The following is a 27076-nucleotide window of genomic DNA, read 5'->3' as shown; positions in this document are numbered from 1 at the left end:
ACGCTATTCGTGAGTCGGCAGGACTATGGGATGAACGACGTCATTCCTCTGTTGCACGTCCTGGAACAAATGCTGTTAACAATGGCTGGTCAGGGTGCGGTAGACGTGGCGCACAGATCTCAACGCCACATGACCCCTGTGGGGGCAGGACAGGAAGAAGAGGAGGAGGTAGAGGAGGACATTTGTGCTCAGGAATTATTGAGTGAAATGGGTGGTTTTTCCACTCAGCGGACAGGAGTGGAGGAGCAGGAGCATCTGGTAGAGGAGGAGGAGGAGGAGACAGAGGACCCAGACGCACCGTGGCAGTATGCTGTGGAGATGGAGGCAGGGAGTCCCTCGCATTCCTTGGCACAAATGGCCCATAGCATGCTCGGTTGCTTGCGTAGCGACAGCCGAATAATAACCATCAGACAGAGGGATGACTTTTGGCTGTCCACCTTGTTGGACCCTCGCTACCGGTCCAAAATGGTGGCCTTTTTCACACCTGCTGAGAGGGAGGCCAAAATTACGTACTATAAAAACCACCTATGTAGTCAGTTGGTCTCTGCCTTTGTGCGCCAACGTCCATCCTCAGACACTGTGGGCCCTGTGCGCTCGCGTTCCGCTGGCATGGCAGCAGGGGAGGGGTGGGGTGGTAGGAGCAGTGGCAGCTCCACCAGCAGTGGCTACCTCAGTCTGCAGTCGATGATGAGTAGCTTTCTTCACCAGCGCAGTGAGGAAACTACTAACCAGCCGCAGCAGCAGCAGCAGCATCAGGTGGACCTGGAGCAGGAGCTCAAACAACAGGCTTGGGCCTACTTGGACAGCACCCTGCCAACCGAGGTAGACAATCCCCTTGACTACTGGGCAACGAAACTTGACCTTTGGCCCCAACTAGCTGAATTTGCCCTTGAAAGGCTGTCATGCCCGGCCAGTAGCGTGGCATCGGAGCGCGTGTTTAGTGCGGCAGGAGGTATTGTAACTCCGCGGAGGACACGACTGTCCACCCAAAGTGTGGAGAGACTCACGTTTGTGAAAATGAATCAGGCGTGGATTAGTCTGGATTTCAAACCACCAGTTCCTGACACAACTGACTAAATCCGCCATGAATCATGCCTCAAACATGTGCCACTTTCAGGTCTCCTCACACTGCTGGTGTGTTTAATTTTTTGACATAGGGTGCAGGCAGATTACGGGCCTCCTATAGCTGCTGCCAGGCCCCTAATCTGCCATAGGCCCCTATATACCGCCTCCTCATGCTGCTGCTAGGTCCAGAGTCTCTCATGGGTCCCTGTACGGCCTCCCATTGCTGCTGTCTCCATCGCCACACTCTGCTGCCATGTGCCACTTTCAGGTCTCTTCACACTGCTGGTGTGTTTAATTTTTTGACATAGGGTGCAGGCAGATTACGGGCCTCACATAGCTGCTGCCAGGCCCCTAATCTGCCATGGGCCCCTATATACCGCCTCCTCATGCTGCTGCCAAGTCCAGAGTCTCTCATGGGTCCCTGTACGGCCTCCCATTGCTGCTGTCTCCATCGCCACACTCTGCTGCCATGTGCCACTTTCAGGTCTCTTCACACTGCTGGTGTGTTTAATTTTTTGACATAGGGTGCAGGCAGATTACGGGCCTCACATAGCTGCTGCCAGGCCCCTAATCTGCCATGGGCCCCTATATACCGCCTCCTCATGCTGCTGCCAAGTCCAGAGTCTCTCATGGGTCCCTGTACGGCCTCCCATTGCTGCTGTCTCCATCGCCACACTCTGCTGCCATGTGCCACTTTCAGGTCTCTTCACACTGCTGGTGTGTTAAATTTTTTGACATAGGGTGCAGGCAGATTACGGGCCTCACATAGCTGCTGCCAGGCCCCTAATCTGCCATGGGCCCCTATAAACCGCCTCCTCATGCTGCTGCCAAGTCTAGAGTCTCTCATGGGTCCCTGTACGGCCTCCCATTGCTGCTGTCTCCATCGCCACACTCTGCTGCCATGTGCCACTTTCAGGTCTCTTCACACTGCTGGTGTGTTAAATTTTTTGACATAGGGTGCAGGCAGATTACGGGCCTCACATAGCTGCTGCCAGGCCCCTAATCTGCCATGGGCCCCTATATACCGCCTCCTCATGCTGCTGCCAAGTCCAGAGTCTCTCATGGGTCCCTGTACGGCCTCCCATTGCTGCTGTCTCCATCGCCACACTCTGCTGCCATGTGCCACTTTCAGGTCTCTTCACACTGCTGGTGTGTTTAATTTTTTGACATAGGGTGCAGGCAGATTACGGGCCTCACATAGCTGCTGCCAGGCCCCTAATCTGCCATGGGCCCCTATATACCGCCTCCTCATGCTGCTGCCAAGTCCAGAGTCTCTCATGGGTCCCTGTACGGCCTCCCATTGCTGCTGTCTCCATCGCCACACTCTGCTGCCATGTGCCACTTTCAGGTCTCTTCACACTGCTGGTGTGTTTAATTTTTTGACATAGGGTGCAGGCAGATTACGGGCCTCACATAGCTGCTGCCAGGCCCCTAATCTGCCATGGGCCCCTATATACCGCCTCCTCATGCTGCTGCCAAGTCTAGAGTCTCTCATGGGTCCCTGTACGGCCTCCCATTGCTGCTGTCTCCATCGCCACACTCTGCTGCCATGTGCCACTTTCAGGTCTCTTCACACTGCTGGTGTGTTTAATTTTTTGACATAGGGTGCTGCAAGATAACGGGCCTCACATAGCTGCTGCCAGGCCCCTAATCTGCCATGGGCCCCTATATACCGCCTCCTCATGCTGCTGCCAAGTCCAGAGTCTCTCATGGGTCCCTGTACGGCCTCCCATTGCTGCTGTCTCCATCGCCACACTCTGCTGCCATGTGCCACTTTCAGGTCTCTTCACACTGCTGGTGTGTTAAATTTTTTGACATAGGGTGCAGGCAGATTACGGGCCTCACATAGCTGCTGCCAGGCCCCTAATCTGCCATGGGCCCCTATATACCGCCTCCTCATGCTGCTGCCAAGTCTAGAGTCTCTCATGGGTCCCTGTACGGCCTCCCATTGCTGCTGTCTCCATCGCCACACTCTGCTGCCATGTGCCACTTTCAGGTCTCTTCACACTGCTGGTGTGTTTAATTTTTTGACATAGGGTGCAGGCAGATTACGGGCCTCACATAGCTGCTGCCAGGCCCCTAATCTGCCATGGGCCCCTATATACCGCCTCCTCATGCTGCTGCCAAGTCCAGAGTCTCTCATGGGTCCCTGTACGGCCTCCCATTGCTGCTGTCTCCATCGCCACACTCTGCTGCCATGTGCCACTTTCAGGTCTCTTCACACTGCTGGTGTGTTAAATTTTTTGACATAGGGTGCAGGCAGATTACGGGCCTCACATAGCTGCTGCCAGGCCCCTAATCTGCCATGGGCCCCTATAAACCGCCTCCTCATGCTGCTGCCAAGTCTAGAGTCTCTCATGGGTCCCTGTACGGCCTCCCATTGCTGCTGTCTCCATCGCCACACTCTGCTGCCATGTGCCACTTTCAGGTCTCTTCACACTGCTGGTGTGTTAAATTTTTTGACATAGGGTGCAGGCAGATTACGGGCCTCACATAGCTGCTGCCAGGCCCCTAATCTGCCATGGGCCCCTATATACCGCCTCCTCATGCTGCTGCCAAGTCTAGAGTCTCTCATGGGTCCCTGTACGGCCTCCCATTGCTGCTGTCTCCATCGCCACACTCTGCTGCCATGTGCCACTTTCAGGTCTCTTCACACTGCTGGTGTGTTTAATTTTTTGACATAGGGTGCAGGCAGATTACGGGCCTCACATAGCTGCTGCCAGGCCCCTAATCTGCCATGGGCCCCTATATACCGCCTCCTCATGCTGCTGCCAAGTCCAGAGTCTCTCATGGGTCCCTGTACGGCCTCCCATTGCTGCTGTCTCCATCGCCACACTCTGCTGCCATGTGCCACTTTCAGGTCTCTTCACACTGCTGGTGTGTTTAATTTTTTGACATAGGGTGCAGGCAGATTACGGGCCTCACATAGCTGCTGCCAGGCCCCTAATCTGCCATGGGCCCCTATATACCGCCTCCTCATGCTGCTGCCAAGTCTAGAGTCTCTCATGGGTCCCTGTACGGCCTCCCATTGCTGCTGTCTCCATCGCCACACTCTGCTGCCATGTGCCACTTTCAGGTCTCTTCACACTGCTGGTGTGTTTAATTTTTTGACATAGGGTGCTGCAAGATAACGGGCCTCACATAGCTGCTGCCAGGCCCCTAATCTGCCATGGGCCCCTATATACCGCCTCCTCATGCTGCTGCCAAGTCCAGAGTCTCTCATGGGTCCCTGTACGGCCTCCCATTGCTGCTGTCTCCATCGCCACACTCTGCTGCCATGTGCCACTTTCAGGTCTCTTCACACTGCTGGTGTGTTAAATTTTTTGACATAGGGTGCAGGCAGATTACGGGCCTCACATAGCTGCTGCCAGGCCCCTAATCTGCCATGGGCCCCTATATACCGCCTCCTCATGCTGCTGCCAAGTCTAGAGTCTCTCATGGGTCCCTGTACGGCCTCCCATTGCTGCTGTCTCCATCGCCACACTCTGCTGCCATGTGCCACTTTCAGGTCTCTTCACACTGCTGGTGTGTTTAATTTTTTGACATAGGGTGCAGGCAGATTACGGGCCTCACATAGCTGCTGCCAGGCCCCTAATCTGCCATGGGCCCCTATATACCGCCTCCTCATGCTGCTGCCAAGTCCAGAGTCTCTCATGGGTCCCTGTACGGCCTCCCATTGCTGCTGTCTCCATCGCCACACTCTGCTGCCATGTGCCACTTTCAGGTCTCTTCACACTGCTGGTGTGTTAAATTTTTTGACATAGGGTGCAGGCAGATTACGGGCCTCACATAGCTGCTGCCAGGCCCCTAATCTGCCATGGGCCCCTATATACCGCCTCCTCATGCTGCTGCCAAGTCTAGAGTCTCTCATGGGTCCCTGTACGGCCTCCCATTGCTGCTGTCTCCATCGCCACACTCTGCTGCCATGTGCCACTTTCAGGTCTCTTCACACTGCTGGTGTGTTTAATTTTTTGACATAGGGTGCAGGCAGATTACGGGCCTCACATAGCTGCTACCAGGCCCCTAATCTGCCATGGGCCCCTATATACCGCCTCCTCATGCTGCTGCCAAGTCCAGAGTCTCTCATGGGTCCCTGTACGGCCTCCCATTGCTGCTGTCTCCATCGCCACACTCTGCTGCCATGTGCCACTTTCAGGTCTCTTCACACTGCTGGTGTGTTTAATTTTTTGACATAGGGTGCAGGCAGATTACGGGCCTCACATAGCTGCTGCCAGGCCCCTAATCTGCCATGGGCCCCTATATACCGCCTCCTCATGCTGCTGCCAAGTCTAGAGTCTCTCATGGGTCCCTGTACGGCCTCCCATTGCTGCTGTCTCCATCGCCACACTCTGCTGCCATGTGCCACTTTCAGGTCTCTTCACACTGCTGGTGTGTTTAATTTTTTGACATAGGGTGCTGCAAGATAACGGGCCTCACATAGCTGCTGCCAGGCCCCTAATCTGCCATGGGCCCCTATATACCGCCTCCTCATGCTGCTGCCAAGTCCAGAGTCTCTCATGGGTCCCTGTACGGCCTCCCATTGCTGCTGTCTCCATCGCCACACTCTGCTGCCATGTGCCACTTTCAGGTCTCTTCACACTGCTGGTGTGTTAAATTTTTTGACATAGGGTGCAGGCAGATTACGGGCCTCACATAGCTGCTGCCAGGCCCCTAATCTGCCATGGGCCCCTATATACCGCCTCCTCATGCTGCTGCCAAGTCTAGAGTCTGTCATGGGTCCCTGTACGGCCTCCCATTGCTGCTGTCTCCATCGCCACACTCTGCCATGTGCCACTTTCAGGTCTCTTCACACTGCTGGTGTGTTTAATTTTTTGACATAGGGTGCAGGCAGATTACGGGCCTCACATAGCTGCTGCCAGGCCCCTAATCTGCCATGGGCCCCTATATACCGCCTCCTCATGCTGCTGCCAAGTCCAGAGTCTCTCATGGGTCCCTGTACGGCCTCCCATTGTTGCTGTCTCCATCGCCACACTCTGCTGCCATGTGCCACTTTCAGGTCTCTTCACACTGCTGGTGTGTTAAATTTTTGGACATAGGGTGCAGGCAGATTACGGGCCTCACATAGCTGCTGCCAGGCCCCTAATCTGCCATGGGCCCCTATAAACCGCCTCCTCATGCTGCTGCCAAGTCTAGAGTCTCTCATGGGTCCCTGTACGGCCTCCCATTGCTGCTGTCTCCATCGCCACACTCTGCTGCCATGTGCCACTTTCAGGTCTCTTCACACTGCTGGTGTGTTTAATTTTTTGACATAGGGTGCTGCAAGATAACGGGCCTCACATAGCTGCTGCCAGGCCCCTAATCTGCCATGGGCCCCTATATACCGCCTCCTCATGCTGCTGCCAAGTCCAGAGTCTCTCATGGGTCCCTGTACGGCCTCCCATTGCTGCTGTCTCCATCGCCACACTCTGCTGCCATGTGCCACTTTCAGGTCTCTTCACACTGCTGGTGTGTTAAATTTTTTGACATAGGGTGCAGGCAGATTACGGGCCTCACATAGCTGCTGCCAGGCCCCTAATCTGCCATGGGCCCCTATATACCGCCTCCTCATGCTGCTGCCAAGTCCAGAGTCTCTCATGGGTCCCTGTACGGCCTCCCATTGCTGCTGTCTCCATCGCCACACTCTGCTGCCATGTGCCACTTTCAGGTCTCTTCACACTGCTGGTGTGTTTAATTTTTTGACATAGGGTGCAGGCAGATTACGGGCCTCACATAGCTGCTGCCAGGCCCCTAATCTGCCATGGGCCCCTATATACCGCCTCCTCATGCTGCTGCCAAGTCCAGAGTCTCTCATGGGTCCCTGTACGGCCTCCCATTGCTGCTGTCTCCATCGCCACACTCTGCTGCCATGTGCCACTTTCAGGTCTCTTCACACTGCTGGTGTGTTTAATTTTTTGACATAGGGTGCAGGCAGATTACGGGCCTCACATAGCTGCTGCCAGGCCCCTAATCTGCCATGGGCCCCTATATACCGCCTCCTCATGCTGCTGCCAAGTCCAGAGTCTCTCATGGGTCCCTGTACGGCCTCCCATTGCTGCTGTCTCCATCGCCACACTCTGCTGCCATGTGCCACTTTCAGGTCTCTTCACACTGCTGGTGTGTTAAATTTTTTGACATAGGGTGCAGGCAGATTACGGGCCTCACATAGCTGCTGCCAGGCCCCTAATCTGCCATGGGCCCCTATATACCGCCTCCTCATGCTGCTGCCAAGTCTAGAGTCTCTCATGGGTCCCTGTACGGCCTCCCATTGCTGCTGTCTCCATCGCCACACTCTGCTGCCATGTGCCACTTTCAGGTCTCTTCACACTGCTGGTGTGTTTAATTTTTTGACATAGGGTGCAGGCAGATTACGGGCCTCACATAGCTGCTACCAGGCCCCTAATCTGCCATGGGCCCCTATATACCGCCTCCTCATGCTGCTGCCAAGTCCAGAGTCTCTCATGGGTCCCTGTACGGCCTCCCATTGCTGCTGTCTCCATCGCCACACTCTGCTGCCATGTGCCACTTTCAGGTCTCTTCACACTGCTGGTGTGTTTAATTTTTTGACATAGGGTGCAGGCAGATTACGGGCCTCACATAGCTGCTGCCAGGCCCCTAATCTGCCATGGGCCCCTATATACCGCCTCCTCATGCTGCTGCCAAGTCTAGAGTCTCTCATGGGTCCCTGTACGGCCTCCCATTGCTGCTGTCTCCATCGCCACACTCTGCTGCCATGTGCCACTTTCAGGTCTCTTCACACTGCTGGTGTGTTTAATTTTTTGACATAGGGTGCTGCAAGATAACGGGCCTCACATAGCTGCTGCCAGGCCCCTAATCTGCCATGGGCCCCTATATACCGCCTCCTCATGCTGCTGCCAAGTCCAGAGTCTCTCATGGGTCCCTGTACGGCCTCCCATTGCTGCTGTCTCCATCGCCACACTCTGCTGCCATGTGCCACTTTCAGGTCTCTTCACACTGCTGGTGTGTTAAATTTTTTGACATAGGGTGCAGGCAGATTACGGGCCTCACATAGCTGCTGCCAGGCCCCTAATCTGCCATGGGCCCCTATATACCGCCTCCTCATGCTGCTGCCAAGTCTAGAGTCTGTCATGGGTCCCTGTACGGCCTCCCATTGCTGCTGTCTCCATCGCCACACTCTGCCATGTGCCACTTTCAGGTCTCTTCACACTGCTGGTGTGTTTAATTTTTTGACATAGGGTGCAGGCAGATTACGGGCCTCACATAGCTGCTGCCAGGCCCCTAATCTGCCATGGGCCCCTATATACCGCCTCCTCATGCTGCTGCCAAGTCCAGAGTCTCTCATGGGTCCCTGTACGGCCTCCCATTGTTGCTGTCTCCATCGCCACACTCTGCTGCCATGTGCCACTTTCAGGTCTCTTCACACTGCTGGTGTGTTTAATTTTTTGACATAGGGTGCAGGCAGATTACGGGCCTCACATAGCTGCTGCCAGGCCCCTAATCTGCCATGGGCCCCTATATACCGCCTCCTCATGCTGCTGCCAAGTCCAGAGTCTCTCATGGGTCCCTGTACGGCCTCCCATTGCTGCTGTCTCCATCGCCACACTCTGCTGCCATGTGCCACTTTCAGGTCTCTTCACACTGCTGGTGTGTTAAATTTTTGGACATAGGGTGCAGGCAGATTACGGGCCTCACATAGCTGCTGCCAGGCCCCTAATCTGCCATGGGCCCCTATAAACCGCCTCCTCATGCTGCTGCCAAGTCTAGAGTCTCTCATGGGTCCCTGTACGGCCTCCCATTGCTGCTGTCTCCATCGCCACACTCTGCTGCCATGTGCCACTTTCAGGTCTCTTCACACTGCTGGTGTGTTTAATTTTTTGACATAGGGTGCTGCAAGATAACGGGCCTCACATAGCTGCTGCCAGGCCCCTAATCTGCCATGGGCCCCTATATACCGCCTCCTCATGCTGCTGCCAAGTCCAGAGTCTCTCATGGGTCCCTGTACGGCCTCCCATTGCTGCTGTCTCCATCGCCACACTCTGCTGCCATGTGCCACTTTCAGGTCTCTTCACACTGCTGGTGTGTTAAATTTTTTGACATAGGGTTCAGGCAGATTACGGGCCTCACATAGCTGCTGCCAGGCCCCTAATCTGCCATGGGCCCCTATATACCGCCTCCTCATGCTGCTGCCAAGTCCAGAGTCTCTCATGGGTCCCTGTACGGCCTCCCATTGCTGCTGTCTCCATCGCCACACTCTGCTGCCATGTGCCACTTTCAGGTCTCTTCACACTGCTGGTGTGTTTAATTTTTTGACATAGGGTGCAGGCAGATTACGGGCCTCACATAGCTGCTGCCAGGCCCCTAATCTGCCATGGGCCCCTATATACCGCCTCCTCATGCTGCTGCCAAGTCCAGAGTCTCTCATGGGTCCCTGTACGGCCTCCCATTGCTGCTGTCTCCATCGCCACACTCTGCTGCCATGTGCCACTTTCAGGTCTCTTCACACTGCTGGTGTGTTTAATTTTTTGACATAGGGTGCAGGCAGATTACGGGCCTCACATAGCTGCTGCCAGGCCCCTAATCTGCCATGGGCCCCTATATACCGCCTCCTCATGCTGCTGCCAAGTCTAGAGTCTCTCATGGGTCCCTGTACGGCCTCCCATTGCTGCTGTCTCCATCGCCACACTCTGCTGCCATGTGCCACTTTCAGGTCTCTTCACACTGCTGGTGTGTTTAATTTTTTGACATAGGGTGCTGCAAGATAACGGGCCTCACATAGCTGCTGCCAGGCCCCTAATCTGCCATGGGCCCCTATATACCGCCTCCTCATGCTGCTGCCAAGTCCAGAGTCTCTCATGGGTCCCTGTACGGCCTCCCATTGCTGCTGTCTCCATCGCCACACTCTGCTGCCATGTGCCACTTTCAGGTCTCTTCACACTGCTGGTGTGTTAAATTTTTTGACATAGGGTGCAGGCAGATTACGGGCCTCACATAGCTGCTGCCAGGCCCCTAATCTGCCATGGGCCCCTATATACCGCCTCCTCATGCTGCTGCCAAGTCTAGAGTCTCTCATGGGTCCCTGTACGGCCTCCCATTGCTGCTGTCTCCATCGCCACACTCTGCTGCCATGTGCCACTTTCAGGTCTCTTCACACTGCTGGTGTGTTTAATTTTTTGACATAGGGTGCAGGCAGATTACGGGCCTCACATAGCTGCTGCCAGGCCCCTAATCTGCCATGGGCCCCTATATACCGCCTCCTCATGCTGCTGCCAAGTCCAGAGTCTCTCATGGGTCCCTGTACGGCCTCCCATTGCTGCTGTCTCCATCGCCACACTCTGCTGCCATGTGCCACTTTCAGGTCTCTTCACACTGCTGGTGTGTTAAATTTTTTGACATAGGGTGCAGGCAGATTACGGGCCTCACATAGCTGCTGCCAGGCCCCTAATCTGCCATGGGCCCCTATAAACCGCCTCCTCATGCTGCTGCCAAGTCTAGAGTCTCTCATGGGTCCCTGTACGGCCTCCCATTGCTGCTGTCTCCATCGCCACACTCTGCTGCCATGTGCCACTTTCAGGTCTCTTCACACTGCTGGTGTGTTAAATTTTTTGACATAGGGTGCAGGCAGATTACGGGCCTCACATAGCTGCTGCCAGGCCCCTAATCTGCCATGGGCCCCTATATACCGCCTCCTCATGCTGCTGCCAAGTCTAGAGTCTCTCATGGGTCCCTGTACGGCCTCCCATTGCTGCTGTCTCCATCGCCACACTCTGCTGCCATGTGCCACTTTCAGGTCTCTTCACACTGCTGGTGTGTTTAATTTTTTGACATAGGGTGCAGGCAGATTACGGGCCTCACATAGCTGCTGCCAGGCCCCTAATCTGCCATGGGCCCCTATATACCGCCTCCTCATGCTGCTGCCAAGTCCAGAGTCTCTCATGGGTCCCTGTACGGCCTCCCATTGCTGCTGTCTCCATCGCCACACTCTGCTGCCATGTGCCACTTTCAGGTCTCTTCACACTGCTGGTGTGTTTAATTTTTTGACATAGGGTGCAGGCAGATTACGGGCCTCACATAGCTGCTGCCAGGCCCCTAATCTGCCATGGGCCCCTATATACCGCCTCCTCATGCTGCTGCCAAGTCTAGAGTCTCTCATGGGTCCCTGTACGGCCTCCCATTGCTGCTGTCTCCATCGCCACACTCTGCTGCCATGTGCCACTTTCAGGTCTCTTCACACTGCTGGTGTGTTTAATTTTTTGACATAGGGTGCTGCAAGATAACGGGCCTCACATAGCTGCTGCCAGGCCCCTAATCTGCCATGGGCCCCTATATACCGCCTCCTCATGCTGCTGCCAAGTCCAGAGTCTCTCATGGGTCCCTGTACGGCCTCCCATTGCTGCTGTCTCCATCGCCACACTCTGCTGCCATGTGCCACTTTCAGGTCTCTTCACACTGCTGGTGTGTTAAATTTTTTGACATAGGGTGCAGGCAGATTACGGGCCTCACATAGCTGCTGCCAGGCCCCTAATCTGCCATGGGCCCCTATATACCGCCTCCTCATGCTGCTGCCAAGTCTAGAGTCTCTCATGGGTCCCTGTACGGCCTCCCATTGCTGCTGTCTCCATCGCCACACTCTGCTGCCATGTGCCACTTTCAGGTCTCTTCACACTGCTGGTGTGTTTAATTTTTTGACATAGGGTGCAGGCAGATTACGGGCCTCACATAGCTGCTGCCAGGCCCCTAATCTGCCATGGGCCCCTATATACCGCCTCCTCATGCTGCTGCCAAGTCCAGAGTCTCTCATGGGTCCCTGTACGGCCTCCCATTGCTGCTGTCTCCATCGCCACACTCTGCTGCCATGTGCCACTTTCAGGTCTCTTCACACTGCTGGTGTGTTAAATTTTTTGACATAGGGTGCAGGCAGATTACGGGCCTCACATAGCTGCTGCCAGGCCCCTAATCTGCCATGGGCCCCTATATACCGCCTCCTCATGCTGCTGCCAAGTCTAGAGTCTCTCATGGGTCCCTGTACGGCCTCCCATTGCTGCTGTCTCCATCGCCACACTCTGCTGCCATGTGCCACTTTCAGGTCTCTTCACACTGCTGGTGTGTTTAATTTTTTGACATAGGGTGCAGGCAGATTACGGGCCTCACATAGCTGCTACCAGGCCCCTAATCTGCCATGGGCCCCTATATACCGCCTCCTCATGCTGCTGCCAAGTCCAGAGTCTCTCATGGGTCCCTGTACGGCCTCCCATTGCTGCTGTCTCCATCGCCACACTCTGCTGCCATGTGCCACTTTCAGGTCTCTTCACACTGCTGGTGTGTTTAATTTTTTGACATAGGGTGCAGGCAGATTACGGGCCTCACATAGCTGCTGCCAGGCCCCTAATCTGCCATGGGCCCCTATATACCGCCTCCTCATGCTGCTGCCAAGTCTAGAGTCTCTCATGGGTCCCTGTACGGCCTCCCATTGCTGCTGTCTCCATCGCCACACTCTGCTGCCATGTGCCACTTTCAGGTCTCTTCACACTGCTGGTGTGTTTAATTTTTTGACATAGGGTGCTGCAAGATAACGGGCCTCACATAGCTGCTGCCAGGCCCCTAATCTGCCATGGGCCCCTATATACCGCCTCCTCATGCTGCTGCCAAGTCCAGAGTCTCTCATGGGTCCCTGTACGGCCTCCCATTGCTGCTGTCTCCATCGCCACACTCTGCTGCCATGTGCCACTTTCAGGTCTCTTCACACTGCTGGTGTGTTAAATTTTTTGACATAGGGTGCAGGCAGATTACGGGCCTCACATAGCTGCTGCCAGGCCCCTAATCTGCCATGGGCCCCTATATACCGCCTCCTCATGCTGCTGCCAAGTCTAGAGTCTGTCATGGGTCCCTGTACGGCCTCCCATTGCTGCTGTCTCCATCGCCACACTCTGCCATGTGCCACTTTCAGGTCTCTTCACACTGCTGGTGTGTTTAATTTTTTGACATAGGGTGCAGGCAGATTACGGGCCTCACATAGCTGCTGCCAGGCCCCTAATCTGCCATGGGCCCCTATATACCGCCTCCTCATGCTGCTGCCAAGTCCAGAGTCTCTCATGGGTCCCTGTACGGCCTCCCATTGTTGCTGTCTCCATCGCCACACTCTGCTGCCATGTGCCACTTTCAGGTCTCTTCACACTGCTGGTGTGTTAAATTTTTGGACATAGGGTGCAGGCAGATTACGGGCCTCACATAGCTGCTGCCAGGCCCCTAATCTGCCATGGGCCCCTATAAACCGCCTCCTCATGCTGCTGCCAAGTCTAGAGTCTCTCATGGGTCCCTGTACGGCCTCCCATTGCTGCTGTCTCCATCGCCACACTCTGCTGCCATGTGCCACTTTCAGGTCTCTTCACACTGCTGGTGTGTTTAATTTTTTGACATAGGGTGCTGCAAGATAACGGGCCTCACATAGCTGCTGCCAGGCCCCTAATCTGCCATGGGCCCCTATATACCGCCTCCTCATGCTGCTGCCAAGTCCAGAGTCTCTCATGGGTCCCTGTACGGCCTCCCATTGCTGCTGTCTCCATCGCCACACTCTGCTGCCATGTGCCACTTTCAGGTCTCTTCACACTGCTGGTGTGTTAAATTTTTTGACATAGGGTGCAGGCAGATTACGGGCCTCACATAGCTGCTGCCAGGCCCCTAATCTGCCATGGGCCCCTATATACCGCCTCCTCATGCTGCTGCCAAGTCCAGAGTCTCTCATGGGTCCCTGTACGGCCTCCCATTGCTGCTGTCTCCATCGCCACACTCTGCTGCCATGTGCCACTTTCAGGTCTCTTCACACTGCTGGTGTGTTTAATTTTTTGACATAGGGTGCAGGCAGATTACGGGCCTCACATAGCTGCTGCCAGGCCCCTAATCTGCCATGGGCCCCTATATACCGCCTCCTCATGCTGCTGCCAAGTCCAGAGTCTCTCATGGGTCCCTGTACGGCCTCCCATTGCTGCTGTCTCCATCGCCACACTCTGCTGCCATGTGCCACTTTCAGGTCTCTTCACACTGCTGGTGTGTTTAATTTTTTGACATAGGGTGCAGGCAGATTACGGGCCTCACATAGCTGCTGCCAGGCCCCTAATCTGCCATGGGCCCCTATATACCGCCTCCTCATGCTGCTGCCAAGTCCAGAGTCTCTCATGGGTCCCTGTACGGCCTCCCATTGCTGCTGTCTCCATCGCCACACTCTGCTGCCATGTGCCACTTTCAGGTCTCTTCACACTGCTGGTGTGTTAAATTTTTTGACATAGGGTGCAGGCAGATTACGGGCCTCACATAGCTGCTGCCAGGCCCCTAATCTGCCATGGGCCCCTATATACCGCCTCCTCATGCTGCTGCCAAGTCTAGAGTCTCTCATGGGTCCCTGTACGGCCTCCCATTGCTGCTGTCTCCATCGCCACACTCTGCTGCCATGTGCCACTTTCAGGTCTCTTCACACTGCTGGTGTGTTTAATTTTTTGACATAGGGTGCAGGCAGATTACGGGCCTCACATAGCTGCTACCAGGCCCCTAATCTGCCATGGGCCCCTATATACCGCCTCCTCATGCTGCTGCCAAGTCCAGAGTCTCTCATGGGTCCCTGTACGGCCTCCCATTGCTGCTGTCTCCATCGCCACACTCTGCTGCCATGTGCCACTTTCAGGTCTCTTCACACTGCTGGTGTGTTTAATTTTTTGACATAGGGTGCAGGCAGATTACGGGCCTCACATAGCTGCTGCCAGGCCCCTAATCTGCCATGGGCCCCTATATACCGCCTCCTCATGCTGCTGCCAAGTCTAGAGTCTCTCATGGGTCCCTGTACGGTCTCCCATTGCTGCTGTCTCCATCGCCACACTCTGCTGCCATGTGCCACTTTCAGGTCTCTTCACACTGCTGGTGTGTTTAATTTTTTGACATAGGGTGCTGCAAGATAACGGGCCTCACATAGCTGCTGCCAGGCCCCTAATCTGCCATGGGCCCCTATATACCGCCTCCTCATGCTGCTGCCAAGTCCAGAGTCTCTCATGGGTCCCTGTACGGCCTCCCATTGCTGCTGTCTCCATCGCCACACTCTGCTGCCATGTGCCACTTTCAGGTCTCTTCACACTGCTGGTGTGTTAAATTTTTTGACATAGGGTGCAGGCAGATTACGGGCCTCACATAGCTGCTGCCAGGCCCCTAATCTGCCATGGGCCCCTATATACCGCCTCCTCATGCTGCTGCCAAGTCTAGAGTCTGTCATGGGTCCCTGTACGGCCTCCCATTGCTGCTGTCTCCATCGCCACACTCTGCCATGTGCCACTTTCAGGTCTCTTCACACTGCTGGTGTGTTTAATTTTTTGACATAGGGTGCAGGCAGATTACGGGCCTCACATAGCTGCTGCCAGGCCCCTAATCTGCCATGGGCCCCTATATACCGCCTCCTCATGCTGCTGCCAAGTCCAGAGTCTCTCATGGGTCCCTGTACGGCCTCCCATTGTTGCTGTCTCCATCGCCACACTCTGCTGCCATGTGCCACTTTCAGGTCTCTTCACACTGCTGGTGTGTTTAATTTTTTGACATAGGGTGCAGGCAGATTACGGGCCTCACATAGCTGCTGCCAGGCCCCTAATCTGCCATGGGCCCCTATATACCGCCTCCTCATGCTGCTGCCAAGTCCAGAGTCTCTCATGGGTCCCTGTACGGCCTCCCATTGCTGCTGTCTCCATCGCCACACTCTGCTGCCATGTGCCACTTTCAGGTCTCTTCACACTGCTGGTGTGTTAAATTTTTGGACATAGGGTGCAGGCAGATTACGGGCCTCACATAGCTGCTGCCAGGCCCCTAATCTGCCATGGGCCCCTATAAACCGCCTCCTCATGCTGCTGCCAAGTCTAGAGTCTCTCATGGGTCCCTGTACGGCCTCCCATTGCTGCTGTCTCCATCGCCACACTCTGCTGCCATGTGCCACTTTCAGGTCTCTTCACACTGCTGGTGTGTTTAATTTTTTGACATAGGGTGCTGCAAGATAACGGGCCTCACATAGCTGCTGCCAGGCCCCTAATCTGCCATGGGCCCCTATATACCGCCTCCTCATGCTGCTGCCAAGTCCAGAGTCTCTCATGGGTCCCTGTACGGCCTCCCATTGCTGCTGTCTCCATCGCCACACTCTGCTGCCATGTGCCACTTTCAGGTCTCTTCACACTGCTGGTGTGTTAAATTTTTTGACATAGGGTTCAGGCAGATTACGGGCCTCACATAGCTGCTGCCAGGCCCCTAATCTGCCATGGGCCCCTATATACCGCCTCCTCATGCTGCTGCCAAGTCCAGAGTCTCTCATGGGTCCCTGTACGGCCTCCCATTGCTGCTGTCTCCATCGCCACACTCTGCTGCCATGTGCCACTTTCAGGTCTCTTCACACTGCTGGTGTGTTTAATTTTTTGACATAGGGTGCAGGCAGATTACGGGCCTCACATAGCTGCTGCCAGGCCCCTAATCTGCCATGGGCCCCTATATACCGCCTCCTCATGCTGCTGCCAAGTCCAGAGTCTCTCATGGGTCCCTGTACGGCCTCCCATTGCTGCTGTCTCCATCGCCACACTCTGCTGCCATGTGCCACTTTCAGGTCTCTTCACACTGCTGGTGTGTTAAATTTTTTGACATAGGGTGCAGGCAGATTACGGGCCTCACATAGCTGCTGCCAGGCCCCTAATCTGCCATGGGCCCCTATATACCGCCTCCTCATGCTGCTGCCAAGTCTAGAGTCTCTCATGGGTCCCTGTACGGCCTCCCATTGCTGCTGTCTCCATCGCCACACTCTGCTGCCATGTGCCACTTTCAGGTCTCTTCACACTGCTGGTGTGTTTAATTTTTTGACATAGGGTGCAGGCAGATTACGGGCCTCACATAGCTGCTGCCAGGCCCCTAATCTGCCATGGGCCCCTATATACCGCCTCCTCATGCTGCTGCCAAGTCCAGAGTCTCTCATGGGTCCCTGTACGGCCTCCCATTGCTGCTGTCTCCATCGCCACACTCTGCTGCCATGTGCCACTTTCAGGTCTCTTCACACTGCTGGTGTGTTAAATTTTTTGACATAGGGTGCTGGCAGATTACGGGCCTCCCATTGCTGCTGCCAGACATGTAATCTGCCATGGGCCCCCGTACCGACTCCTCATGCTGTGACGTTGCAACAAGGTGTAATTCAACCCTACATATGTTAGACCGCCTTTACGAACAGCTAAAGGCCATCACAGATTTCCTGATGTTAAAAGCGGATAAAGGTACTCCCTGTGTAACTTAGATGTCAGCCATTGTCAGCTCATGTGTGACACCTGCGCTTGCTCAGGCCCTTTGAGGAGGCCACGCTATTCGTGAGTCGGCAGGACTATGGGATGAATGAGGTCAAATCGGCCATGGGCCCCCGTACCGCCTGTTCACGCTGATGCTGGTCCCACAGTGTGACCTGGGTCCCTGTACGGCCTCCCATTGCTTCCACTCTGCCATGTACCTCTTTGAAATCTCCTCACACTCCTGCGGTTGTCCATTTTGTCATAGGTTGCTGGCAGATTAGCGGCCTTCCATAGGTGCCGCCAGGCCCCATATCGACCATGGGCCCCCGTACCTCCTGGTCACGCTGCTGCTGAGCCCACAGTGTGACCTGGGTCCCTGTACGGCCTCCCATTGCTTCCACTCTGCCATGTGCCACTTTGAAATCTCCTCACACTCCTGCGGTTGTCCATTTTGTCATAGGTTGCTGGCAGATTACAGGCCTTCCATAGGTGCCACCAAGCCCCATATCGGCCATGGGCCCCCGTACCGCCTGGTCACGCTGCTGCTGGGCCCACAGTGTGACCTGGGTCCCTGTACCGCCTCCCATTGCTCCCACTCTGCCATGTGCCACTTTCAGGTCTCCTCACGCTCCTGCTGGTTTCCATTTTGTCATAGGTTGCTGTATGGCCTCCCATTGCTGCTGCCTCCACCGCCACACTGTGGCTCCAAACACTGGTTTTGGCCCCGTGACTGCCCAAATGAGTGAAGTGTGCGGTGATTCTAAGATCGACGGCACTCATCTGCATGTCATACTGACAGACAGTATTATTTCTCTTCCCCAGCAGACTCCAAGGGCATTTAAATTAAAGGTACAGTGTTCTGCACTAATATTAAGTCTCTCTGAAGCCTAGAAACACCCTTTTTTAAGTTAAATTCACAGCGAATTTATTCGACTCGAATCGAATATTGTCCACGAATTCGCCGAATCAGTCGAATCGAATTTTTCATTTCTTCGCTCATCTCTACCCAGAATGTCAGAGGTTGGGAGGCTTGCAAGGTCAGGGCAACCACTGGGGACAAGCATTAGCAAGCAGGCCCTGCAGGGGTAGAGCTACATATATAACAATAATACAAAAAAGAAAGAAGCAAGACACATTTACATTGAATATAGTTCACCTCAACTTGAAGGCTGAGGGATAAAGACCATAGTGAAAAGGGATGAATGGGATCGTATACAGGGAGGAGAAAAAATAGGGAGATAACCCAGTGGAAAGCCAGGCTGGTCAGTTGCAAAAAGGAGGATCTCCCCTGAACGCTCCTGTCTGAAAACAATTGAAGATGGAAATGGTACTAGAAGATATGACTAGTTCTCCATTGCTATGATGTTGTTGAGTATCTGGGCCCACTCCAAAAGATGCTAAGAAGAGGTAGTTTTCCAATGCCGATGACAATGCAAACAGCCAACAGTGTCTCAAGATGCCTTTTTTGCCTTTTTTGTCTTTTGATATACAGTAGACCCAGGGATCAATAACAAAAGGGCAAACCCTGGAGAAGCTTGAATGTCACAGATACTCAGTTGTAGGAGGTAAATACTTTTTTGCCATAACGGTGAATCCAGGCAGCAACCCCACCAAATATATACATAGGTGCCCTCTTCTTCTGTGCACCTTCAAAAACTTTTAGGAGATGAAGGGAATATGTGATTCAAGTCAGCCGGGTCCTGTACTACAGGGATATAATCTTATAGCTCCTGGAAATACGAGGACATTGAAAGTTTGTGTGTAAAACGAAAACATTTTCTCCCCTCAACCTCAGAGATCAAAGTATTTAGATACATTTCCCATTTAAATATGAACAGAGGATCCTCCTTGGAGGACCCTCTCACAACATGCTGTACAACCGAGGGTGGTGGCCAAGTATGGCCAAGGGTGGTGGATTGGGAAAGAAATATTTCCAAATGAGTGAAGTGGAAGACTAACTGGGTATCTGCTTTAAGTCTATGGAAAGCTAATTATTGCCAGGTAGAGAGGACAAAGTCAAAATCCTTGAGATGGTATAATCCGGGTGGAAAGTTTGAAGTTGCAGCCAGTATTTATGGGACAAGGTTACTATCGTGGCCATCTGCAGTCCAGGTCCAAAAGAGGGATTGTCAAATACAGGGACCAGGGGGCCCTGACAATGAGAGCACTCATGGGGGATGATAAATCTGTCCAAGAGGAAAAGAAGAAGAAGCTGGACCAAGAAAAGAAGAGAGGAAAGATGGGGTCATTGGGAAGGAGGTGTCCAGGGAAGAGCCTGAAGATCCAATGGAGAGATCTTGTTCCAGTTGGACCACTTGTTTGTCTGACCGATGATAAAACTATAGTAAATCCAGATTCCTGTACTACGTGAAGAAAATGTATACCATATAAATAAATTGGACAGCCACTGCCACAAGATTGCAATAAGCAACTTGAAGACTGCACAGTAGACCTCTAATAGGAACAGTGCTATCCACGCTAACCAAATCAATGTGTTATTCAAAACCATGAAAAACATCTACCACAACAAAAAATAATCACAATGTATGGTTATTAAATGAAAAAAAAACCTCAAGGTCATATACAGTTCACACTTTCAGTGCTCAGTGTAGCGTGCTGGTATTCACACCACGTAAGTGTAAATATGCTGAGTGACCATGCTTAATATCCATGTATGGTGCCCACTTCCAAGTAATCCTTCCAACATCTCCCAAACTCACCAGACAGACTGGACCCTATAGCATGAACAAGTGAGTCAGCAATGCGCCGGCATCTCCCAAGGATGGGTGGTCTCTTGGATCCAATGTCCTTCAGTGTTGTCCCTAGGAAGGCTCTAATGTGCCCACAAATCAGTCTGAGGTACAGGTACACTATTGTGCAAATGTTTTAGGCAGGTGTGACAAAATGCTGTAAATTAAGAATGCTTTCAGAAATTGAAGTGTTAAAAGTTTATTTTTATCAGTTAACAAAATGAAAAGTAAATGAACAGAAAATAAATCCAAATCAAACAAATATTTGGTGTGACCACCCTTTGCCTTCAAAACAGCATCAGTTCTTTTAGGTATACTTTCACGCAATTTTTGAAGGAACCCAGCAGGTAAGTTGTTCAAAACATTTTGCAGAACTGGCCACAGATATTCTGTGGATGTAGACTGCTTAAAATCGTTCTGTCTCTTCAAATAATCCCAGAAAGACTCAATTATGTTAAGATGAGGGCTCTGTGGGGGCCAAACCATCACTTCCAAGACTCCTTGTTCTTCTTTTTCTTTATGCTGAATATAGTTCTTAATGATATTGGCTGTGTGTTTTGGGGTTGTTTTCCTGCTGTGGAATACATTTGGGGCCAATCACATTCTTCCCTGATATGGCATTAGGGATAAGTATCTGCCTTTATTTCTCAGCCTTGAGAACACCATTGACCCTGACCAAATTTCCAACTCCATTTCCTGAAATGCAGCCACAAACTTGCAAGGAACCTATACTATGCTTCACTGTTGCCTACAGACACTCATAATTGTACCACTGTCCAGCCCTTTGGCAAACAAACTGCCTCCTGCTACATCCAAATATTTCATATATTGACTCATCAGTCCAGAGCACCTACTGTTATTTTTCTGCATCCCAGTTTCTATGTTTTCATGCATACTTCAATCACTTAGTCTTGTTTCCTCTTCAACAGGTATAGCTTTTTAGCCCCAATTCATACAAGAACTCTGGCCAAACGTCTTGGGACAGTAGATGGGTGTACCTGGGTCCCACTGGTTTCTGCTAGTTTATGTGCTGATGGCACTACTGGATATCTTTCAGTGTCAAAGGGAAGTAAGCATGGTGTGTCTTTCATCTGTTGCATTACGTCTCCTTGGCTGACCACTGAGTCTACGGTCCTCAACGTTGCCCGTTTTTTTGTTCTTCTTCAAAAAATCTTGCACAGCACATCTTGAAACCCCAGTCTGCTTTAAAATCTTTGCCTGGGAGAGACCTTGCTGATGCAGTATAACTACCTTGTGTCTTGTTGCTGTACTCAGTCTTTCCATGGTGTATGACCTGTGATATGAAATTGTCTTCCACATCCTTACCTTAGTAGCAGAGTTTGGCTATTCCTCACCTAGTTTTAAGCCTTCTGCACAGTTGTTTCTGTTTCAGTTAATGTCTGTATTTCAACCTACATATGAATTTGAAAATCATTAGCACCTGCTTGGCATAATTGGTTAATCATACACCGGACTCCAATCCTACAAAATCCCTGACTTTGTGCAAGTGTACAAAGTGTGCAAGTGTAGGAATTGATGCTGGTTTAAAGCCAAAAGGTAGTCACACCAAGTATTGATTTTATTTAAATTTTTCTTCTGTTCGCTCAGAAGAAACATTTTGTAAATTGGTAAAAATAAGCAAATTATATATTTTTGAAAGCATTCTTAGTTTACAGCATTTTTTCACACCTGCCTAAAAGATTTGCACAATACTAATAATAATTTTCTCCTAGGCTTTAGAGTGCCTGCTAACTTCTATAACAAATACTACTTCATAATCCTCTTTTTTCTTTCCTTTGTCCTTAATAACTCCTTCCTATACATATGCCTGACTCGTCTCTTTACATTATGCAGAAAGTCTCGTTTGTATTCCTTATTTTTGAACCTCTCTACCAAGACATCCGGTTGTTGCTCAAAACTTGTCTCCTAATCGCAATTTCTCTTTATTCACATTAGTTGTCCTTTTGGAATCCCACCTAAGCATTGTGGATGCTGGCAACTACTTGTGGGTATATACCCATTGTGGTCCGTTTCCTTAAAGTAAGTACATGTACATAACTTGTGCCTGTCCTTATACACTACTAAGTCTAAGGAGTTAACATTATCTTTATTCTGTTCATCCATGGAGTTGATGCTGTACTTGTTACCATTGATTTTTCTAATCAATTCCTGGACTTTTATATGAATTTTGAGTTGTATTTTATTTAATCTTTGTGATACTTTACGATTATTTTTTGCTGTGGCAGAGTTTTTATATTGTGTTTTTCACAGTTTGGAATAACACATTGGTTTGGATTGGGTGGATTACGCTGTTCCTATTAGAGGTCTACTGTGCTAGGATAAAAACAGTCCGTGAGTCTATTCAGTAAAGCAGCTTTGTGGCAGAGTTTGAAATCGGGTAGACCTAAACCACTCGCTGTTTTATAAAGAACCACCATTTTCAGTTAGGTTCTTTAGTGTCCCCATATGAATTAAGTGATCCGGACTTGGAGTTGGGAGAATAAACATTTAGGCGAGGTAATGGGAATCACATTGATTATATAAAGGAAATGCAGGAGGACGTCCCGTTTCATCATATTTATGTATACAAACCAGGATATGTTTCTAGATTTCCACAGAGATAAATCCTAAGATATTTGAGTCAGTATTGTGTGGCAATTGAGATGGTAAGCAGTTGAAAAGTTAGATGGATTACACAGCCCCAGATAAGTAATAAAATCATTTTTTATTTTAAAAAGGGAAATCCAGCTGAAGTTGGGCCTGTAGGGGTGAAGGGAAGGAAATGTTTAATATTTCTGGTTTAGAGGCAGTTACTAAGGTTACTGAACCACTCAAAATCTTATAAGTTGTTGGGTAGGCTAGCTGAATGTTGGGTAAGAAACACGAGGCGGTCATCTGCAAAAGAGCCACCTTATGTGACCCAGCATCTAGAGTTAGTGGGGTTGATTTACTAAAGGTAAATAATAAACTGTGCACTTTGCAAGTGCATCGCACTCATTTTCCTTAGTAAGTGTAATGTGGTAAAGCTTCACTTTGTAAAGACTCAGGTACAAGGAAAATTTAAAAAAAGCATTTTTGCTTTCACATGCATGTACATATGATGGAAATTAGCACAGCTTTACCACCTTTACTAAGCTCTACAAATAAATGCATTCTCTTCCATCCAGTACATAACAAGTCATTTTTGCATGGCAGTGTTCTGTTTATATCCTGGTGTTAAGGGTGCCCATCTGGGGGTTGTAAGAAATAACTTTTAGTCTCTAACCCATCTTTCACACTAGGCTCTGTTTTTCCCATCAGCCAACTAAACACTAACTGAACCCACAGATTATATATGATCCTGCCAGGAAGGAAATGAACTCACCTCACTTGCTGGAAGGATATAGGGCAGAAACCTACCTAAAGGAGCAATATGTTACTCCATACATAAAAATGCAGTCATTTTGTTTCCTATTCTCATTTCCTTAGAGTTTGTCTTCCTTCCTTCCTTCTTTCTTTGATATTGTTCTGCCTTGCTCCCTTCCTTAAGGTCCTCTGTTTTTATTTCCTTCTATCTGTCTCTCATTCCCTCTCTGCCCTCCACCTTCTGTCTCTCTCTCTTTTTCTCTGGGAACTTGGCACAGATGTGGCCTCTGAAGTTGGCGGGGTCCCCACCTTTGAGACACTACTCTGACAACATTTTGGCAGTCTGGTGGTATTGGAGCTTAATGCTATGGCAGCGTAGGTGTGTTTTCAGTTCCTAAATCTGCCTGCACATTCACATCTAGTTTTCTGTGTGTCTCTAGAAATAAGTGGAATTACATTCCAACCACATTAATAATCTCATTATTTTCAGCATTTTTTAAAATGAGAAAGAACAGACAACCGCAGGGAGAAATAGGGAAGGCTTGTGGTTGTAGTCCACTGATTCAGATTGTTTGCTGTGGAGGTCCTTCAGACAATGGTCTTCCCACGGTCATTTAGAATTGCAAAGGTTTTATTTACTCTACTGAAATTATTTTATACAGTATATCCTTACTTTATTGTGGTTGCTTACCACTCATACCTGTCCCAGTACAGTCAAGACTCATAAAACCCTGAGAGGGAAAGACTTGGGTGTGGACTTGGAGAAATGGGTGTGAGGTGGATATGGATAAGCTCCTCCATGTCCTGTTACCTGTTGCACTACAGTCAAAAGTCTTAAAGTGGTTCTAAAGCTTGGACATTTTTTACCTTAATTCATTCTCTGCATGAAGGTAAAAAATGTCCCTTTGTTTGTATGGCCCCTTCTCCCCCCATTATACTTACCTGAGCCAAATCTCAAGTCATTGGCTTCTGTTGCGGTCAATCAATCCCTGTAAACAGAGAGTGGGGGAGGGACTGAGCAGGCTGTATGTGTCAATAGACACACACAGCCCAGCACAGGGTCAAGACCGCGTCTGCCCCCATTTGCTCTGGGGGCAGACACATAAGAGGAGGTGCAGACAGAACAAGTGAGGTTACCCAGGATAATGGGTTTGGAGCCACTCTTTAAAAAAAAACATTGCATAGTATAACATGTTTGTTTGGGTTTTTTTAATTATCTTTACAAATGCTTTAAAACTCCAAGAGGACAGAACATAGAGAAATGAGTGTGGTATGGACATGGATAAGCATCCTGATACCTGCACCTGTTTAGAAAGGTAACAGACACCTGTTCAGACAGCAGTCATAAAACCAAGAGAGGGCAGGACTTGGGTGTGAGCTTAGAGCAGGGAATCTTCAAACTTTGTAAACAAAGGGCCAATTTACTGTTTTTCAGATTTTAGGGGGGCCGGACATTGGGAGGAATAGTGCCCCATCATTGGTGTCAGTGGGAACATTAGTGCCCCAATCTTTGGTGTCAGTGGGAGGAACAGTGCCCCATCTTTGGTGTCAGTGGGAGGAATAGTGCCCCATCTTTGGTGTCAGTGGGAGGAACAGTGCCCCATCTTTGGTGTCAGTGGGAGGAATAGTGCCCCATCTTTGGTGCCAGTGGGAGGAATAATACCCCATCATTGGTGTCAGTGGGAGGAATAGTGCCCCATCATTGATGTCAGTGGGAGGAATAGCGCCCAGTCATCGGTGTCAGTAGGAGAAATGGTGCCCCATTGTTGGTGTCAGGGAGGAATAGTGTGTTATACCAGGAAGAGGAACAGTGCCTCAAGGGCCAGATAAAGGCAAGGAAGGGGCCGCATCCAGTCCCCGGGCCACAGTTTGGAGACCACTGGCTAGAGCAATGAGTGAGGTACAGACATGGATACACTTATTAATGTCCTGATACCTTTGCCAGTACAGTCAAGTGTCTTCAAACTCCCAGAAGACAGCATTTAACAAAATAGCTGTAGACTTCATAAAATGCATGTGATGTGGGCATGAATAATCACCTCCATGCCCTGATACATGAACTAGTACAGTCCCTGAGGGGCAGGACCTAGAAAAATGGCTGTGCACATGGATAAGCTTATCCGTGTCCTGATACCTGTGCCAGTACAGTCAAGAATTATAAAACCCAGAAAGAGCATGATTTAGAGAAATGGATGTGATGTAGGCAAGGATAGGCTCCTCTATGTACTGATCCTGCCGAACATGTCCTCATTAATTATGACACCCACCAAACACACATCTCCTACATTTAAATGACCTCTAATAACATTTTCTAACTGATTTACACAACTTGATGTTGCTACCATTTGTGAGATTAAAATAGATAAATATACTGTAAAAAGGACCAGAATTGGGTTACCCTAGGCCCAGGGCTCAATGGGGGCTACTTCTACCTGCTATTCCACTGGACTCCCTTGGGTTCCCTTTTAAAAATGATCCCCATGGAAAAAAAAGTTTTATTTTTCTTCTCCACCCTCTTTTAGCCAATCTACAGTTTAAAAAAAACAACCAAAAAGTCTTATTCCTTACCTGGTATCATGTGACTGGCCAAGTATCAAGACTTGTAGTCTATGGTGTAGGAGGGTCCTTCTTGCAGTGCAGTGCTCATGTTGCTTCCTAGTAAATAGGATTCTTCTCATTGGCTGTCAGAACAATTCATTACAGAGGTCCTCACGGGGGTGTCACATACTGTAATGGGACGGAGGCAACAAAACCAGTCCACTGAGGAACGGAGAGCATGGAGAGTAGTTTCATATCGTTGGTCTTCTCCCAAAAGAGGCACTGTGGAAGGTCATGGGACAGTGGATTCAGGTAAATGTTTTTGGTTTAAAAGCTTTCAAAAAATAAATTGTGGGGTGGGGAACGGGTAGTGTTTTTTACCCAGAGTTGCTCTTGTTGAGTTTCAGTCCAGTGAGAGTTGCTCTCAATGAATTGTTCTTGAGTTTCAGTCCAGTGACTTTGCCATCAGTCTGCTGTGAGAGGGAAGAAGTATTTACTCAGTCTTCTCATTCCCAATCACTTAGTCTGCAACCTTGTTAATTTTTAGTAAAGCTGCCCATGTAGTGTTGGGCCCCACCGGCACTGCTCCATTCAACAAAACTTAAGGGTTTTATGGGCATTAGCAGGAGACTCCATAAAGCGTAATGGAAAATGCCAGCGTCCAGAAAAATTGGAATTATGTTGGTTATGAAGATTCATTGATGGCTTTGCTTAGCAATAAAGTGAAGGATCCACAAACTGGTGCCCAGACAGGTAAGTATAAAGATCTTCATTTGCAGATGCTTTTTATTTTCTAAATCAAACATCGTCAATTTAAATACACACTGTTGCAAGACCATTCATTTCAACAAAATCTTTCGGCAAGTTAAATGTATACTTAATGTATTTTATTTATATTATTACCTATAAAATCCTCCCCTGTACAGTTATTTCTAAAGTCCTGAGATCTTGAATGTGATGTTAGTAGCCCCAACAAACATAGAGCTCTCACTCAAGTGCCACTCTATTGCAGCACTTCTCAATGTTTTTATCCCAAAGGAACCCTTGAAATAATTTTCAGGTCTTAGGGAACCCCTGCTAAAGCCAATTCAGCAACCAAAAATGCCCTTTTTATTGGTGGTC

Source organism: Staurois parvus, unplaced genomic scaffold (genome assembly GCF_062004578.1).
Source record: "Staurois parvus isolate SC_StPar_1 unplaced genomic scaffold, SC_StPar_1.0 ptg000114l, whole genome shotgun sequence".
Classification (NCBI taxonomy): domain Eukaryota; kingdom Metazoa; phylum Chordata; class Amphibia; order Anura; family Ranidae; genus Staurois; species Staurois parvus.
This window is presented reverse-complemented; position numbering follows the sequence as displayed.